Here is a 19,485-nt window from a genome sequence, read left to right on the forward strand (position 1 = left end):
CCAATTGATGTTAATTTGATAATTTATATATCATATGTTATAGATTTCTTTTTTTATAATCTTGTTTCAATCAGAGTACAAGTTGCTCTTAATATTTCTCTACACAAATTTATTTATTTCATTTCCAATTTTTTTTTTGTGACAATATAATTTTTTTCTGATAGAGCTATATCAATTAATTCAATATTCTCCCAATAATATCCAACGAACGACACGTGTCAAAGGTGGACGAGAAGTAAAGTAATGGAAGAAGTTGCACGGTTTACGCAAAGTTAGCTTAATGACAGGCATGATCGTTCAGTCTCTTTGCCGGATGAGACGGTCTGTGAACAGATACACGAACGTCAGGGCAAGTAAATCGTGCTTGTATATGCACAATGGAGGCAGAGTAGCCAGGTATCCAGGGCCTGCTCGTATACCTATCTGTCTCTTGATCCAGAGAGCATTCCAATGGCTAGTCGATTGCAAATCGTGGAATTCGTGTCTGCGGCTTCCATTAAGGGAGTTCGAGTTGTAGTTCCGTGTTCGTTAGCTACATCTGCCCCTCTCCCCTTTCTCTCTCTCTCTCTTTCACGGTATGTTGAGCGTGCAATTCTCGCCGTTTCCTTGCTTTCGTTGTCGTTACCGATTACCTATCGCTTCTTCTAATCGTGCTCTTTAATTAATGATATTTACTTATATACCACCATTTTCCAGAATCTCGAGTCGAATAGATTATTAAATGATAAATAGATTGGTTGCAATTTCCGTTAATCCATATGTGTTCTTTGTGATAATGGTGAATGTATTTGTCAATTTATTTATTATGTACAATGATAAGTAATTTTTTTGTTTAATTGATGATAAATGATATATATATGTATATATATATATTAATTAATTTAATTCTATTGACCTTAATTGACCGATTTTTAAAAATTGATCTTATTATATGATGTAATAATTCTATTGTTAATTACAATTGTCGGACAAAGTTTTTTTATATACAGTTTATATACATAGTTTAAAATTTTTAATGTTTTAAAATTATTAGATCATTGTAAATTATTCAGCAATTATCTATTGTTAATCATATAAAATCTTCAATTACCATTTCATTTATTAATTATTTCCTGGTTTAATTTTCTTGGAAATACACTCAGTATCGAGATAACGTTACCTAACCTAGAAACGCGAGAAAACATTACCTAACCTAAAAACACGAGAAATTAGAAACAGTATCTTGCGTTATGGGGATCAAATTTAATCACGGAGAAAAAATATCCTCTTGATTCCATTTATTTCTACGAGGATCCATTATTCATTGTTACGTATTTGTATTCAAAATGATTTCTGCAAACTCTACGATATCGTCCCGAAGCCAATAGGACGAGGCATGCCCTGCCTCGACTCTTTTCCCTCATTTTTCTCGAAGTAACTATTTCTTTCCACGTTCGATCGACAATACCTGTTGGAAGTATTTTCGTTTCACGATCGAAAGATCGGATCGTATGTCGATACTTATCTCGTGGAGCGTATTTTACGATCAACCAAGCAAGAACGCAATAACGACGCACAATGAAGTCGACATCGTGAGATCGTACGTACTTGTTATTCGCGAGAGGATGATACGAAACCCGATGCTGTCGTTCTGTAAAAATTCGAGGAAAATACACAAGTCGATAGATCGATGGATCTAAAAATATGTATTAATATAAAAATGTTGATTGATAATAATGAATTTATGTATTTTTTAAACAGAATATGGCGATAGTGAGATAATAAAAGCGAATTTAAATTAATATAACGTAAAAAAATCTTCCACCAAAATTCGACCCCGCGAAATTCAAATGAATTAACTAATTGCCTGATGTCTGATTGAAAATATAATATAAAAATATAAAAATGCACGAGGGATGTGAAAAAATTAATTGGTTATGGATAATCGATTAAATTAATTAAAATCAAGTTCCAATATTGCATTTTTAAATATACGATTATAATATACGATTATTTTGTACAATTATTTTTTTAAAAATTGTTTATATTAAAATGAAAAAAATATATTTTCAAATAAATAATTTGTTATTGAAAATAGGTTAAAATCATATTGATAAATATTTTTTATATAGCTTTTCGAGTGAAAAATTTTTCAAATAAAATTTTGTTGAAAACAATTTAAAGTTATATCGATATTTTTTCTAAATTTATATTTACTGTTTCAAGTATAATGTAGAACATCAGAGAACTAGGTTAAAGTTTTCATAAAATACGGTAACATTTCATAAAGCGAAATTACGTTCCGTCTTCGTTAGCTCTACTTAAGTCTCGACTTCATCAACGATGAGTTACATTTCGCTTTTCATAAGATACAATTCCACATGCACTTTCATCATCCACGTTTCATTTCATGTTTTGATATTCAATACACATATATCGTTTACCAAGTAGCACAGCTTTTTTCATAATTTTTTCCTCGTATCCTTCAAGCTTTTTTTGCATTTCCATTCAAAGAAAATTTATTCTTTTTAGAAAACTAAGGATACTTTTTAGGAAACTGGAAATTAAAAAATTACTTCCATTAATTACTTTGATAATAACTATTAATAATTATTTTTATTATAGCAACAGTAATAAATCGTTGCTCTCTTTTAATATTCCTGATAGCATTTTACGTAACCTTCCAATTATGAAATTTAATTAAACAGTTTATTCATTCCTTCATTTTGATAAAAAAAAATATATTCCATTTAACAAACTCAAGTTTATTTCCGTTTCTCGAGTAACAAATATATATTATACAACCTCCTTTGTCTCTTTTTCAAAAACTTATCAATTTCGAGAAAAAAACAATATAATTGATTCCGTACATCCAATTTCCATTCGACAAAAATTTCGATAATGAATATAATTCTTTCGAAACCGGGTGCCAACACACCCGCACGTTTTCCATTCGCACGTTATGAGATAAAAATTTTAATAAAAACACCATCGGTCCATCGCAATGGCAGAAATCCTCCCCTCCCGAATTAACTGTTGTCTGTTTCCAAGTCTGTCCTTTGTTCCACGGTTCGTATAATTCGCCGCTCGGAAATTGCATTACATCACGGCAAGTTACATCGAATCAGTTACGCCCCAACAGCTTTATCCTCTGTGCAAACTTGAGCTTCGGTCCCATATTGAAAGTTACCGTTCCTAGGCTAATTAGTTAACGGGTATTAATATTACAAATAGCGATTTCGGTGAAACGGAAACTAAATACCACCTCTGCCTAATTCAGATACTGTAGGGCCAGATATTGTTCCCGAATAGCGAACGCGTCCGGATGTACCCGGTGTATTATTGTAAATGCTCATTGGCGCGTTGCGCTGGCCTATTTCCCTCGCCCCCCTCGCCCTAAAATTGCGATGCTCGAACGGGGAAACCAGTTTTCCAGGGACGTTCCGGATTTCTCTCCGATCCGACTATTATATTCCGAGTTTTATGAGTCGTTGGAAGCCCGAGAGAGATTCCTCGGTGTAAATAATGATTTGAATAATAAGACGGCACAGTTGCCACGATTTTACGGGCTTAGCGAAAAGCCGATTTGAATTTTCAATGAACGCCGGCGATAAATTGGCCTCGTTGATGAGCGTTCTACTATCTGGTAGAGCAGGGCCGCAATTTTAATTACGGAGAAGTGGTATGTATTGTTTTGCGGATGATTGTGGCGGCAGTACGTATTTGGAAGTACGATATTTTAATGAAACTGGTTGCTCGGGTTTCGTATTCTTTTTTCTTTCGCGTGGATCTGTTTCCGCTTGTTTTGCTAGAGGGATTGTTTGCAGTTTGGTTAATAATCCGTTTATTTTGATACTTTTGGAACATTTGGTTTGGGTTATCACAACGGGATACGATATTATTTTAATTTTTATTTCATTTCTCCTCTTATTGAAAGATTATTCGAGATCGTAATAATAAAACGGTTCAACAACTAAATCTCTTTTCTAAGAACCTTTTTTACATTTCTTATTATTTTCGAGGTATAATAGAACAGGGTATTAACATCTAAAAATACTCTGCACCTGAAAAATAAAAGAAAAGAAGGAAAGAATTTTCTAGATAGCAGAAATTTTTTTGTAAGAGATTATCACAGAAACAATGCACAAGAGGGACTTTTGAATAAAGAACAACAATTATCAAGCGCGGCTCGCATTATCATGTAAAAGAACAGCTCCAGCCTGGCCATATACGCTATCTTCATCCCCGTTACGGCCACATGGAAATCCATAACGCGGTTCCAGTCACGTGTTAACGGTGTATCACGTATCTGGAATGATCCACACGGATCTGTGGCGCGCGCATATTCCCGATTACAATTTACACGAGGGGAAACGGGTTGCAAGAAAGCCTGGTAATCGTAGGATTTCGATATTTTCACCCCGTGGAACCAATCAGTAATCATCGCTCGGGAACAATATGGGAAGTGAGGGAGGGCATAACTGAAACGGTAATTGTTATTGCGATCGTTAACACATCGACATGGAGAATGGGTATCGGCGCGTGTTGCGCATGCGTGCTCGATCGGTAAGCACGATGACCTACCAGAGGATTAACAATTCCATTGGCGTTAAGAGCGGGTCGAGCGACGGTGCAAGCCTTCCTGCCGCCGATTCAATGGGACGGTTAATGAATTTAAGCTATCTTCGTGCCGCCCTCCACCTGCAGAGCTCAGGCTCCAAACTTGGAGCGAATATATGGCAGATCCTTCTATATGTATCCTTTGCCAGAGTGCACTCGACTCGGTGACTTCGTTCGGTTTAGTTTTATGCTCTCGCCTCTATTATGGGGTGGCGTGGCAAGCGTAAGCGATTTTGAACCTGAATGGTTTATGGGCAGGGAGAATGTTGTTTTCGAGAGACGAAATTTAACATTTTTATTAAAAATGAGTGGCTAGGATTTTCTTTTAACGATTTTTGTTAGCCGTTGTTAAACTTGATTAAATTTTAAATTTTAATAATTCAAAATGTATATTTTTACAATGTTAATTTATGATTTTCTTTCGCGTTTATCTTGCATATAAATGGGCGAAGTTATCACATATGCAGCTTATACTTTTAGTACGGTGTGCCACGCTGGACGAAATAGATTGGAGTTATTACTTATATATCTTTGTTACATATGAATCAAAGTTGGAGTTATTACATACATACTTTATACACATATTTTTCACTTACTTTCCTGTGTTATTATATTTGTATCTTTCGGATATTTTTCTTTGTTTCTTCTTTATTGAAAAAATAAAAAGAACAATTGATTTTTTTCGATTTTTCTTCCAAAATATTTGTAAATTTCAGTCATGATAATAATATAATAATTTCAGTCATCCATAGTAATTATAGATTTGAAACTTAACTTTTGCTTGTTTCGAAAACGTCTTAAGTACTATCGTTTATTTAAGAAGAGCTAATACGATGTTAATCCTTATTCCTTTGGAATTATTATCCTTGGGACGTGTGCTTCTGATCCCTGCAGTAGCTATTTTCTAAGACTGGGTTTATCACGAAGGGGAATAGTTTACTAGGCTTCATTTTGGAGGAATACGTTTTCACGAAACGAGAGACGTTGGATTACGCTCATAGTTAAATAAGGAATAAAGATATTAGAGATGCTTTATTGTTGCAAAATTTATATAAGGAAATATTGTTGTTATGATTCTGGAAATAAGATTTATTTTTAATCAATTATGTAAAATATTTTTAAAACTTTTTTCGTAACGAATAATCTTCTCGCAAATTTTTAAGATTTACATTGTTCTTTTGTTATTCGAGTTTGGATAAAAATGAGAATATATAATAAATTTCAAAAAGCACTGGTGCTTCTCGTTGAATTAATTGAAGGAATTAAAACAAAGCTCTAATTCTTCATTTTTTAATTGCTCGTGCTTGCATGATATTTTGACCCAAATTTTTTATATTACCTTACAAATAATATTTTCTTATTCTATTACAAAAGAAAATCAATACAGAAAGGATATTTTTAAGGAAATTATATCGACCGATTCAGAAACATCGTGTAAGAATTCGTAGTGTTTCAATCCAGCCACGTTGGTTGTATACAATATAGCCTGTGCAGCAAAATGTTGGAAAATAGCGTTGTTGGCTTGTTAACTGAGACCCGTTAACAACCAGAATATAACGTATGTTTCGCATTTGATGAAAATGTGTTCACGTGCACCGATGGAGGATAGACTTTGCCCCTTGTTTTATAACGTTAACCTCTCGTGTTTCGCCCATTTCAGCCGAAACGAAAATCAGAATTTATCACGTGTCACTCACGAACATGACCACTACGCTAATCCGTTTCCTTCTCTTATTATCCACCATTAAAGTTGCCGAGAAGGCAGTTCGTGGCCGGAAATTTTCTCTGCGAAATTCCACGGATTCTTCTTAACTGCCAAGATTCAGAAAGAACGATGAAAGTTCTTAAAATTTTTCCTCGCGTGAAACTTATTTGATGTTTGTTCCTTTTTTTTCTTTAAAAAAGGAAAAATCTTCGTAGAAGAATCTATTCTTTTGTCGTCTTCCCTTTTTCTCATTCTAAAAAAGAATGGCATCGAAACTAAGTAATAACTTGAAATTGTGTTTTTCAAAGGATGTTAGGAATATGATCTGTTTAATTTTATAAATTTTAAATTAATAGTTCGAAATCATGTAGAGGTTAGATGATGATTTTCTTGTTAATTTTGGAAATATTCTATCATTTTTTATCATATATTTCTTAATAAAAATGTATAAAAACAATTCTTATAATTAAAGTTCATTAAAAAATTTTACACAAGAGATTAGAATTTAGACTGAGCCTAAGCAATAAGTGTGTTAGAGAAAATTGATATATTTAACGCGAATATGTTAATGAGAAAGAAATATCTTTATTTCATTTTTAATATCATGCTCTCGTAAATATCATTATAATTGGTACGTTAAAAATATTTCCTGATATTCCACCGCTCTTTTATTTTCTCCTCTTGTCACACACATTAACAACGTTTGTCTGCAATGAATTTAGCAAATGAAACGACATTAATTTTTCCAAAACAATGCTTCATTTATGCATTCGTATATACACACGTTTCACAAAATTCCAGGATTCCATCGAATCACGTTTTCTAAAAAAAAAAAAAACGTAAAAAAAAAGGTTCGTAATGAGATTGAAAATTCGAAAGTCTATGTGAAAATATCATCAATAAAATCAATCCTCAAACAGAGAAATTAATTGCACGGCGTTCGATCACGTTTTTCCAAATGAAATTAGTGAAAAAAAGAAGGGGATGGGGAGAATAGGAGAAAATAACGAATTAAAAAAAAGAGGATTAACAGTTGTTTACGATGTTTTGTTTCGCAATAGGTGGAAAAGGTATTTAAAGTCTCATTATTGCGCATCGTTTCAACTCTTTCCTCTCTCTATTTTTTTTTTTCGTTCAAAATTATTTTAAAATGGAATTAAAAAGACGCGAGCTTTTTATTTCGTTGGTAGAAGCTAGTGATTCGGAGTCATATCGTAAAAATATCGTTGGAAATTGTCGTGAAAGATAATTTAAGAAGCGAAACGTAAATTGTGATATAATAAGTTATACGTGTAATATACGTTGTTACAGCTTTATGGCGCATTATATACTTGTAACTGAGATTACTAAAATCCTGAAATACCAATTGAAAGCCATATAATTCAATACGTTTATATATTAAGAAATTATTAAAACTTCTTTTTATGATGTTCAACGTATCAATCATATGGTTCTCAATCTTTTTTTTATAAATACAACTTGCCAAAATTCATATTGTAACATTTAACATTTTTGAATAATTTTTGAATAATTTGTAATTATTGTATTTTTTTATACATTAGAATTTCCTTTATTCAGGATTGAAGCAATCACGTGCATTAAAATGAAAAACTTTTGGATGATGCAATTTTTATTCAAATTAGTTATAAATGTCACTCAATTACCTCTTAAAAACCTCTTATCGATGAAACCATTATTGCAAAATTTTTAATATAAACGAAATTGTTTTATTTATATTTGCCTTTGTTGAGTAAATTATTAACTTATGTTCACTGTAATATACTTTTGCAATAAAATATTCTATATATTTAATCACGTCCGCGGAACAATTAACGAATCTCTACGAAATTCAAATTATTCCTGGATTTATCTGCGGAAATGTCAGATATTTCTTTACACTTGGTACACTAGATTCGTTCGAAGTAACCAAGAAAAAAGATAGAAAGAAAGATTGTATAGGGGAAAATTTATGCGGTTGAAATAAATTTAATATTTCGTGACTCTGTAAAACTCTGAACTTTATTTTCCTAGAAGAAAGGAGTGTAAGAAGAGTGGTTCCTTATTTTGTAACAAAATGTATTACATCGTCATGCATAAGTTGCTCTTTTGAAAAAATTGATAAATGTTTTTATTTCGTTCAAGGAACGAAAGAAGAATCGTTTAATTACTATAATTAGATAAATAAGAAAAATAATAAAGTAAAATATTGAAAAAGATAAAATGTTTTGTAAATCACTTCTTCTTTAATTCCTTTGAATGAATTAAAAAGATAAACCCTGTAATAGAAAAAGAAGAATTGAAATCCGTTTTGAAACTAAATGAAAAGTCACAAAGCCCCCAAGTTTATGAAAAAAAAAAAAAAAAGAAAATCAATAATGCTAATGAAAATCCTTAACAGAATTAAATTTTGATATTTTCGTTTAAGTCAGACCGATCGGAATAAACTCTCGTATTTTCGCAAGTGAAAATAATAAGTTGCAGGCTTAAACAAGCTTACTATTTTACATTTTAATCTTTCAATTAAAAGGATCGACGGGAACGCGCGGCTTACATAAATTCGAGAATGAGTAAAAGCGGTCGTGCGATAAATTTTATATTTTCACTTTAAATATCGAAATAAACTAATTTATTGCAAGCATTTTAGATTAATCGTGTTCCAATGAAACAACTATCGTTGTATTTCACCAGCTACGTTGTAACTTTTAGGAAAGTTTCAAACTTAAAACACATATATAGCTTGTTACACGATAGCTTTCACGCTTTGGTGAATGCGTATCGTTTTCTGGAAACGAATTCATAGTTTCCGAATTAGATGCACGCGCGATTACTCTAGAATTAACGCGCTGTTGCTCTATAATGGTAATTGCAATTAATGTAGGAGATGCAAAGGAAACCGTAACGGATAATAAATAATCTTAATGATACGCACGACACAGATTAACAGAAACTTAACCGAATTAATAGTACGTGCAGTTACTTAGGATAACATAACCTAACTTCTATCCCGATTCTATATTCAAACTTTTAACGCATCTGTGTAACACGTGTTTCCACTATAAAATATTAATCTTCTGAAATTTCAAAGCTCCTTGCTGTATCTGTGGAATATCTTTGGAAGATTGATTCTAAAGGCCGAGATAAAAATTGATACACAAAGATATTGATCAAACCAATATTTGTTGTCCAAATCATAAATTTAAATAACTTAATAAATAATAAAACGATAATTCAATTGTTATTACATTATTCTTGTATATAAATTTTTCTGTTTATCAATAATCCGATATATTAACACATTTCACACAAATAAATCGATAAAATTAACATACCTTTAGGAACGTTCGTCGCACGACCGTGTGCCTCGGCGTCACCGGAGAGAATCGAAAAGTAAACACCGCGCGACGGAATAAAACTAAAGACGTAGATTCACGTCTCCCCTCTCCAACGGTTGGTAAACAAAAGACATAGATTCTCGTGTCCTGTTCCGAACGTTTGGAAATCGAAGACCATAGATTCGCGTCTCTCATCCTCACAATGTGTTGAACTCTATAAACTATAAATCGAAAAACACCTCGAAACTTCTCAATTTCACTCTCCAACTCATAACTTTTCGCATTCTTCATCGACGTCCGACTTGAGACTTAAGACATCGCGGTGCGATGAAAAGAAAAAAAAAAAAAAGGTGACAAAGCACTCTCGAAATTGGAAAATGCAGTTTCCAACGATCCGAAAGGAAACATTTCAAGGGAAGCGAAAAAAGGTGATTTTTCGCATCGTTCGCGGAATAATAAACGAGTTCTCCCTTTATTTGTTCGCGGCCACGTGTGCAGGTAGAGGTTAGGAACAGGCTTACACGGTAGCACGGTTGTGACACGTATTTTATGGTTGTGTAGAACACGCCCTGGCTATGTTGTAACGCAGTTGTTCGCCGCGCTTGTTACCGCTAACTAATGTGTTCCCCGCCCATCTGATACCGCGATTCACCGATCAAGGGATCCACTGAAAAACGGTACAGGTGGAGGATTAGAGTGGTAACGGGGAAATGATAAAAAGGGGCGGACAAATTGGACATTGTGAACATGCAGGGGAATCGAATCGAGGGACACGATCGTTCGAAACTTGGATGTTTGTTAGATACCATCATGGATCTAGATGCATAAAATAGACTTTTAAGCGTGGAAAATGGGACAACGTGATTCGTTAGCACGGATTGGAAATCAGTGTTGCCCTCTATGCATCACGGCGATGACTGTATGATGTTTGATTACGATTTGTGATATCCGAATACCAATTATCTATAATAATAATCACGATTGATAATGATTATATCAGTTCATGGTGATTTTCATCGCCAACTACGGAAATAGTATTGTTGTAGTATTGTTGTAGTAGTATTGAAATCCATTGAGGAGAGAATCGTTCTATAAAGTCATTTTTGTACGTCGAAGATTGCTAGAAATACCGAAGACGTGATAAATGTGATGGTGTAGTTTTATAGGCTTAAAAAACAATGTATAAAGTAAACTTTTAGTGGTAGGAAGTAGAAAGGAGAGGGACGAAAGTCATACAGTTATGTCAAGTTGATGTACCTTATAATCATATTAGTCGTAGTTTCAACACTGTGGAACTAGACAATATCCTTTCAATCTATAATAGTACCATGATACAACATGGTACATAGACTTTGAGTTGCATTATTAATTAGCTAGGGACATATCGTAAACGAGCAACAATTTATAAGCATGAAGCCTCTTTCCCCTAGAGCCTAGTTACTCTGTTGACCTATACCATCATCGTGCTAACTCCCGAATTATCAAGTTGATCGGATACTCGATATTTTGAAGAGAATTATTCAAGAGCTTCTCAAATAAGAAGTCATCTATCGGTTTATTAATCGTGTCATGATTTTTTATCTATTATAATAATTAAAGTAAGCGCATATTTGATCTTTAATTCTATATATAGTTCTAAGAAGAAAGAAAAAAAAAAGAATAAAAGGATATTTTCTTGGTAAAGAGGATTTTGAGAGAAAATAAAAAAGAAATTGAGAGTAGTTACCTGGAAATACGAAAAGAAAGAAATGGAATAAAAGAAGAAGGAATATAAAATTGCACATAAGATAATATAATATATGATTTATTTTTATGACAACAATTTTAATAAATTTCAATTTTAAAAATTTCCTATCTATGCTTTCAATATTATTCATTTATTTATAATGCAATGAATATGGAAATACGTAGAAACATTTTTGCCTTTGTAACTTAATTTATATTAAATTTCTTATTCTATACATTTATAACGTGTTTCGCGTTAATTATTAAAAACTTTTTTAAATAATTTATAGAATTAGATTAACAATAAATAAATAAATAAAGGAAAATTATTATACATTAAAGTTAACAGATCTGAATCAATGAATAAAATAGGACATTTTTCAACAAGTAATCTTTTTACATTATAAAAAAGTAGTTCGCTCGAAGGAAAAATTTGAAAGATGGGACTATTCTGAAAAATGTAGAAGTCTTGACAGTTGTGACAGCCATCCAGACTCATATCTCAACTTTATATCATGAAATCGTCAAGGCAAGGTTTCACGGTTTTAAGTCGACGTGCGACGCGTGGATTATTCCGATTCTCGTGACACGAAGAAAGCATGGGAAGAGTTTAGAGCGATGCGGAATAAAAAGAAGAGAATTCGTCGAGAAGAATGAAAAATAAAATTGTAAAGAATTATTGTACGGACGAAGTAAAATACGAAAGAAAGAACGGTAAAAATTGAAATGATGAAAAATGCAAGGGACAAAAAAAATTACAAGTTATTACATAGCTTGAATATTTAAAATATCCCTTCTATTACCAGATACAATGCGAAATATTCCATATATTATGCAATGTAAAAAATTTATACAATGCATTCTCCTATCTCGTCTAAAAATCGAACATATCGTCATTCGAGAATATAGAATTATTCTACCGATAACCCAATCGAAACTTATCCAAAAATATATAACTTTTCTCAAATCAAATATCATTCGTCCCCCTTTCATTCTACAAATTTCCCCTTTGATCGACGCAAACGTTTCACTTTCCCTCCCCTCCTCCGCCTATTCCTTCCGCACAAAGGCGAGATAGGGACAATCTAAAATGGCCACGATAAAAATACAGGGTAATAAATCTTTGAACGGCGGTTTTTGAGAGGCGATCGACATAACGAACATGAAGAAAATGGGGGAAAGAAAAAAAAGAGGAGAGAAAGAGGAGGGGGGCGAAATAAAACAGGAGTAAAAGAGCGAGTGGGGAGAGATAAAAGCGAGCAGAGGGCTCGAGTAAATTACAACGCGTGGAATGGAAAGGAGCGCAAGGGTGTACAGGTCGGTCGGCCGAGAAACTTGCTCGTTTTTTTCGTGCGCGGAAACGAATGTCCGACGTCATAGGAGCCACGGCCGCGTTTATTTTTTTTTTTTCATTCCTCCTACCCTCGCGGCCGACGGTTTTTCGATTCGTCCATCGGTCGATCGATCGATCGATCGATCCGCGCCGCGAGATCGTTTGTCGAATAGAGACCGCAGCGCTGTGCCGTTTCCTCTGTGCCGTTTATTTGCGGGCAAAAAGAAAAGCGCCCAACACCGGCCAACAGCAGCCAGAAACAGGGTCAACAAGTGTTGGGGGTTGCGCGTATGGATACGTATATGCGTGAGGGTGGGTGGCTGTTCGAGCCGGAAATGTGACCTCGCGACGACGCATCGTTCACGATCAAGTCGTACGCGTGACGTTTTTTTCCGGATACGAGCGTTGCTGTTTTCGATGGGATGAGCCGGTTTGCGAATTCGGGGAGGAAGAGGATTGGCTATCCGCGATGACTTTTGGGGATTTTGATGAGTTTCGACTTGGGAACCGATGAGGGATGAAACGTTCGTTTCGACGAGCTTTGGAATTTTGGACGAATTTCTTAGATTTGGATTTTTTTTTCTTTTTATGGAAACGAATGATGTATTAACAGGCTCGATGTCGTGGAAGTTTTATTTTTCATATTTGATAGAAGTGTTTAAAGTGCTATTCGAATTGATTCCTCTTATATTCTTTAATCTAAAAAGATAACTGTGGATAATTTAATTGAAGAAAAAGTTGGAGAAATAGTTTCGCGATTTTTTTCTGTTTGAATAATGGCCAAAACGAGGCTGTACTTCAGGTAATCGATGTATCAGCTACGTGAATCACGTTTCTTTCGCCTCTCATATTCTCTCTGTCTAAAGTTGAATCCTTATAAAAGTCTGGAGAGCAAGGAAAGCAGCTTTTGTGCTTCACTTTTGATCAGAGCTAAAGGATGATCCCTGATGACCGATACACCAATGCAGTAGGCCATTTACCAAATCTTTTGCTCGTCCTGAGGTTAAAGATTAAGTAACCACTTCGATGGATCACAATGGCATTCAAGTGTCAAGAATGTCGTATTCGTCCCCCAAAGGTCCAACATTGGGTTTGTCTGGGTTTTAATCCCATTAGATTTCGATTGTCGAGAAAAAATTTAGCTCTTTTCGATCAATTAAGAAGAAGACAATTGAAAAAAAGGAAACATTGGAAGAGAAAAGATTTCATATTGTATTTTAATAATATTTCAAAATTTTATATTCAGAGAGAATCGCAAAGAATAATAAGATGCAATTCATTTGCATCGTTCAATAGTTCATTCATTTATCTCGAATATGATAAGAAAAGAAACGTTTCAAAAAGAGACACCATTATAAAATTTATTACCATTAAAAAAGTATTAAGTTATTTTTTATTGAAAAATCATTCTGTATCGATTAAATTTTGTTCAAAATATTTCTTCTTTACATCATATTTTTCCGAAATATTAAATCGAACGCACAATATGTTATTCCAATATATTGCTATTATATCAAGCTTCAAATATATCAGACTTATTAATTCCTCTATTTTTCAGCATTAATTCATTAAACCCTTCTCAATATTTCTTTTCCCAGACAGGATGATCCGGGTAAAATAATTTTTCCTTTAAACCGATATTTCATTATAAAATCTGTTCCTACCGACGTCAAACAACACATCTCTCTTCGATTTGCAATAAAATTTATTTTACTGCAAACATCTCCTACACGAGACAACAAATATCGATGCTCGCCCCATCACTGTGCACGATGTTTTCTCGAAATTGAGTGGACCAATTCCTCTTCTTCCTATTGTACCGTGATCGAGCCGTTGTGCATCGAGAAAAAAAAAAGAGAAAAAGACAGAGAAAGAGAGAGAGAGAGACAGAGAGAGAGAGAAAAAAACTAATAACTCGAACAAGCGAGTCGGTGTCGGAAAACAAAAGAGTTTTCTTAATACGACACTTGGATAAGTACAAAGCATTTGTTACAGAGTCTCAGAATCTTTTTATTCATTCCTTCTCTTTTTCCAGACATCTATCGTTTCTCTCTCTCTTTTTTTTTTCTTTTTTGTTTCAACTATGCCGCATTAGTCGGATGTGATTGTAGAGAGAGAGAGAGAGAGAGAGGGAGAAAAATGAATATCGGAATTCGCAGAAAACGTACACGTTGTTGATCGAACGTTTCGCACTTTTATTTCATTTTCAAAAATTTTCATTGTGCGTCGAAGAAAGAGATTGTTCGACGCAATTTCTAAAGTCCACATAGCGAAATAATTGGAACAAATGTCCAATGTGTACGTTTGCAAGATAAATATAGTATTTGTAAATGTTTATATATATAGTCTTCACACAGTTTATTTATCTCTCGTTTTTATCGAAGCGTAAATGAATTAATAAATTGTACACAACGTGATTCGTGTACATAATATTTCGTCTTGATAAAAATTGATACAAAGTTGATTTTCGAATGATCTAGATTTTTTTTTCTCGCGAGTTTACGCAACTCTGAAATACTCTGAAATACTCCGATTTCGATTAATTCTCCACGCTCTACACGTGGAATCATTGCGATCATTTTGTATTCTGTATCCAACATGCTCTAGCGAATAACGCTATACAGTAGTTGTGTATGAAAATATAAGCATATTCATGGCAGAAAGCTATATAAGTCTGTTTGATTTGATTGATTTCGACAGATTCGATACATTTGTAAAACTAAATATGCGTATATGGCAGCAACTGTCATATGTACGGATAAAACCACATATCATCACGTGTCAGTGAACCAAGATGTGGAATAGTTGCCTCTATGCATTTACAAATTCTTTTCAACCGACAATATTCAACGGAAAATTGATCACAAGAGGGATCTTTATGCAATGCGCATCGATTCTAGAGCATCTTTATTTTTGGATTTATTCTCTTCGTTATGTTGATTTTTTACTATTCCATTCTTTCTTTTTTTTTTTTTTTTTTACTATTTTTAATACTTATATAATCGTGCAGAAAAAAGAGCATCATTGGCCAATGATTGGACGATAAAAATTGAAAAGACTTTAAGAAAAATTTGATGAAAGATAAAAATTAAACGACAAGCCTTGAGAAGGAAATAAAGAAATGCATCAAATATGAGGCATTAAATAATTTTTAGATACAATCGGAATCTTCTTCAATTCCATCCATCTTATCCTCACGCTTGATACATATAATCCATTTATCACGACTGGAAATGGAAACTTGTCCAACAATGCTTTGAAGTTTGATCGGTGACAGTCGACAAAATGTCACTTTCTGCCGAATAACTACGTTTCCTCGCGATTGTCTCACGGTGGCGTCTGGCAGATCGATCGATTTTGGCACGGGGTCCTAGGCAATTGTAGTTTCGACCGATGTTTGCTCAATAAACCTCTGTGGACCCGACAAACTAACCGCTATTAGCCGCGGGCTCTCGAGCTGGAAGTTATTAATTGCATTGGTGGCACCGACCCCCGTGTAAACCATTGGGCATACGAGAAATTAGGGTGTTTCTCGTGAAACGCCGAATAACTGAATCGTGCCACTTGCACGGGCTTGCACTTTGACGACGTACTGCCTGGCCCTTTTCCGATTATTAAATTTCACATACGTCCCTCAACCACGATTGATAAAATAGATCACGATCACCGTGTATTCGTGAATTGGAAATAATTGTTGATTATTAATATCGTTCTGTTTGTAAATTATTTTCATCCAATTCACCGTTGAACGTTGTTTGATTGGAAAGGTAAAGCGTCAGAGGTGGTAATGTTGTTTGTTGTGCCGGGAATAATGAGAATGTACAATCAAACAGCCAGATTGAAATCAATATTCGTTAGGTAGGCTCGGATGGTTGATGACATTTTGATGATCATAATTGGCTTTATGAATGGCGGTTGTTGAATCATAGTAATCATTGTTCGAGAAATTGGAAGAAATTAATGATCTAGATTTTTTTTAATAACGATATTGGCACCATTATTGCCACGGCTTGAAAAATCGTCCCGTTGTTTTAATTAATTAAAATTTGAAATAAGATGATACGATAAAAAATTAATAGATTATAATTTTGGTAATTAAAAATAATACAATTCTTGTATGTGATATGTTTAAAGATAGAAAATTTCACGTGTTTTTAAAATATGAATCGTTGCAAAATGTAATACGCAACAACAACGAATATTTTTATGAGCATTTTCATTAACGTTCTTTCTTCCTCTTGAATTTATATTCGCGAATTTATATTTCGCATCGAATTTAATATCTTTATCAAATTTAGTAAGAATACGTTTCTACTTTTATTGATCTTGCCAAATTTTTAAAATTTTTATCTTACATTTTGCCCTGAAAAATTTATCAATAATCCTTTCAAGATAAAAATTTTTTGGGACAAAGGAAAAATTCTTCTTTGCCATCAGTTATTTATGATAAAAATATTTTTTTTCTTCAATATTTTTATAAAATATTCTTCTAAAGATAAAAAACAAACATGAAACTTACGTTATTTAAAAATTAACCAACCAAAATATTGTATCATCTATCGAGCGTGAAAGAAATAATAAAATTATGCAAAAAATATATGGTTAAATTGGATTAATCCACTGTATGCAAATTATGTTTCTTTTAACACAGTTTTTCATTTTTCTATCAGATGAATGATAGAGTAATTTTTGTAATGACATAATAAAGTTTTTTAAACGAATAATTATAGAATTATCGTGCTGGAAATATAATAAATCCTTGTCTCCAACTTAGAATGCATAGCGTGTTGATTGCACCGCTTTGTAACGTGTAAGCTGTGCACCATGGTAATCATGCGTATGTTGTAAGCTTCTATTATCACGAATGATGGATTATCAGTAATGCAATATAGAAGATAAGTTGTGCAACGCAGTAGAAATTTTATATCGAAATAATCTGACGTTGAGATTTAGCAAGCGGAACATAATAACATAATGCATTAATAATAATTGCTTTTGAATTGCTAATTTATTTTGTTGTTTCCAATTATATCTTTTCATTTCTGATCATTTGAGATTACGATTTTACAAGTCGTTTAATATCTCTCACGAAACACAAAATCTAAATCAAATTATTTTGTTGTAAAATTGTTTGCATTAATCTTTGCATCTTTCTTAATATGTAATAGTTTAATAGCTCACTTTTAGCGTCTCTTGCTAATTCATTATGTTATTAATTCTTGAAATTGAACGAGCTTCAAGTGTAAGAAATTTGAGAAACTTTATATTTATTCATATTTCCTCTCTTTCGATCAAGTTTCAAGTTCAATTCGCAAAATTCACGTTTCCTGAATAAATATCCCTATTTGGTTCAGGCTATAGATACAGAGGGCACCACCGTACTTGCAAATACCGATTTTTGACGATTTTCAATACTGATGCAAGCAATTATAATTTTCACACTGATGTATTCACAAATCTCTTCTGTTTTAACAAAAATCTTAATATTAATAATAATAAACGAATCTTGAGTTATAAATGAAGTCCTTCATTTTCTAAAAATCAAACGATACGAAAGTATAAAATCGTTTTATACGCCACACCAAAGAGAAGGAAGAGAAAATACCCTTACTTGTATAGCTCCACCAGCAAGATAACGTTAATCTGTTTTCGCCACGATCTTGTCGATTAATCCGCCCAGGTTAAAAAAGCTAGATCGCGTGCTAGTAATGAAAACGAATTCTTCTTCGCTCATGAACAGATTACATTCGCGTGTTGGTCTCCCGTTCTTTGTTTCTCTCATCCACGATCGAAAGCAACGTGGATATAGTGAGGGGACAATTCGTAATTGTGCGACCGGATTCGTTTACTTGTACCTGACTTTTTTTTCCCCCTTTATTCGTTGCACGTGAAATCGTGCAATAACGTAATTCGCACGCAAAGGTTCGCGCCTGTGCGTGGCAAATTAACGAGGAACAAGTTGCATTGCAACGAGGAGGAAATTAAGAAAAATTCATTGCTCTTGTAATTATTGCTGCGAAGAATTTATAACTGGAATTATTCGTGATAAGGTATTTCTCTTGTTCCTTTTGTAAAATAGTTTCCCCCTTCTGCGGTCTTGATTAAACTTTATATTTATTATTTATCGAACGAATTCTCGAGTAATCAGAAAGATAAATAAGAATTGAAAAATCTTGTGAATATTTAATGCCTACAAGTTAATACAGAACGTTTGGAGAGTAAACACGAAAGATGGTGTACAAAAATATATCAGAGACTTATTCACTAGATTATAATTGAAATTTAAACGAAACGAAACAAAGCGACATACTTGCATTATCGTACTTGTACGTTTGTTTCGATCATGATAGGCTTATGGTATGCTAGAGCTCGGGTACCCCGGGTGCGCTAAACCCGTACTGCAGTCAAACAACGACTGCAGCCCCTGGGGGGATTATTAACAGTCTGTAATAATTGCAAAAAATTCACTCGTGATGATTCGTAAGCTTGTTAAATATTTACGAGAAGAATAAACATTCAAAGATCAAATCTATAGATACTTATATCAATAATAACCAATTATTTATGATTACTTATTCTCACTTTCTCTTCTCCAATTTCCTCCAAAATAATCCAGATCTTAGACACTCGATTCGAAACTTTTTCACATCTTCCCTCCTTGTGGCGCCACTTGTATCACCTGCACGAGACGTCGAAATTATTTCGAAGTTACGACAACTCTTACGATTGCTTTTCACGGGGAATCGAGAAAGAAATTGTTTCGTACCCTTTCCACTCGTCGAACACCCGGT

The 19,485-nt window shown here is 33.6% G+C and overlaps 1 protein-coding gene and 1 long non-coding RNA gene across 9 annotated transcripts in view; one reads left to right on the forward strand and one right to left on the reverse strand.

Annotated features, from left to right (window-relative positions):
- Positions 1-10,188, reverse strand: part of LOC108002562 (uncharacterized) — a 51,054-nt gene extending 40,866 nt beyond the window's left edge. Inside the window, exon 1 of one of the 3 annotated variants that reach the window (XR_001766887.3) lies at positions 9,634-10,188. This is a non-coding gene — a long non-coding RNA (uncharacterized LOC108002562). The remainder of the gene's footprint in view (positions 1-9,633) is intronic. The other 2 variants (XR_003698769.2, XR_003698768.2) reach the window with 2 other exon arrangements.
- The window catches only part of LOC108002561 (peroxidasin), a 282,659-nt gene that overhangs the window by 53,222 nt on the left and 209,952 nt on the right, over positions 1-19,485 (forward strand). The gene's annotated exons all lie outside the window — the stretch shown is intronic.

This window comes from Apis cerana, linkage group LG1 (genome assembly GCF_029169275.1).
Source record: "Apis cerana isolate GH-2021 linkage group LG1, AcerK_1.0, whole genome shotgun sequence".
Taxonomy (NCBI): domain Eukaryota; kingdom Metazoa; phylum Arthropoda; class Insecta; order Hymenoptera; family Apidae; genus Apis; species Apis cerana.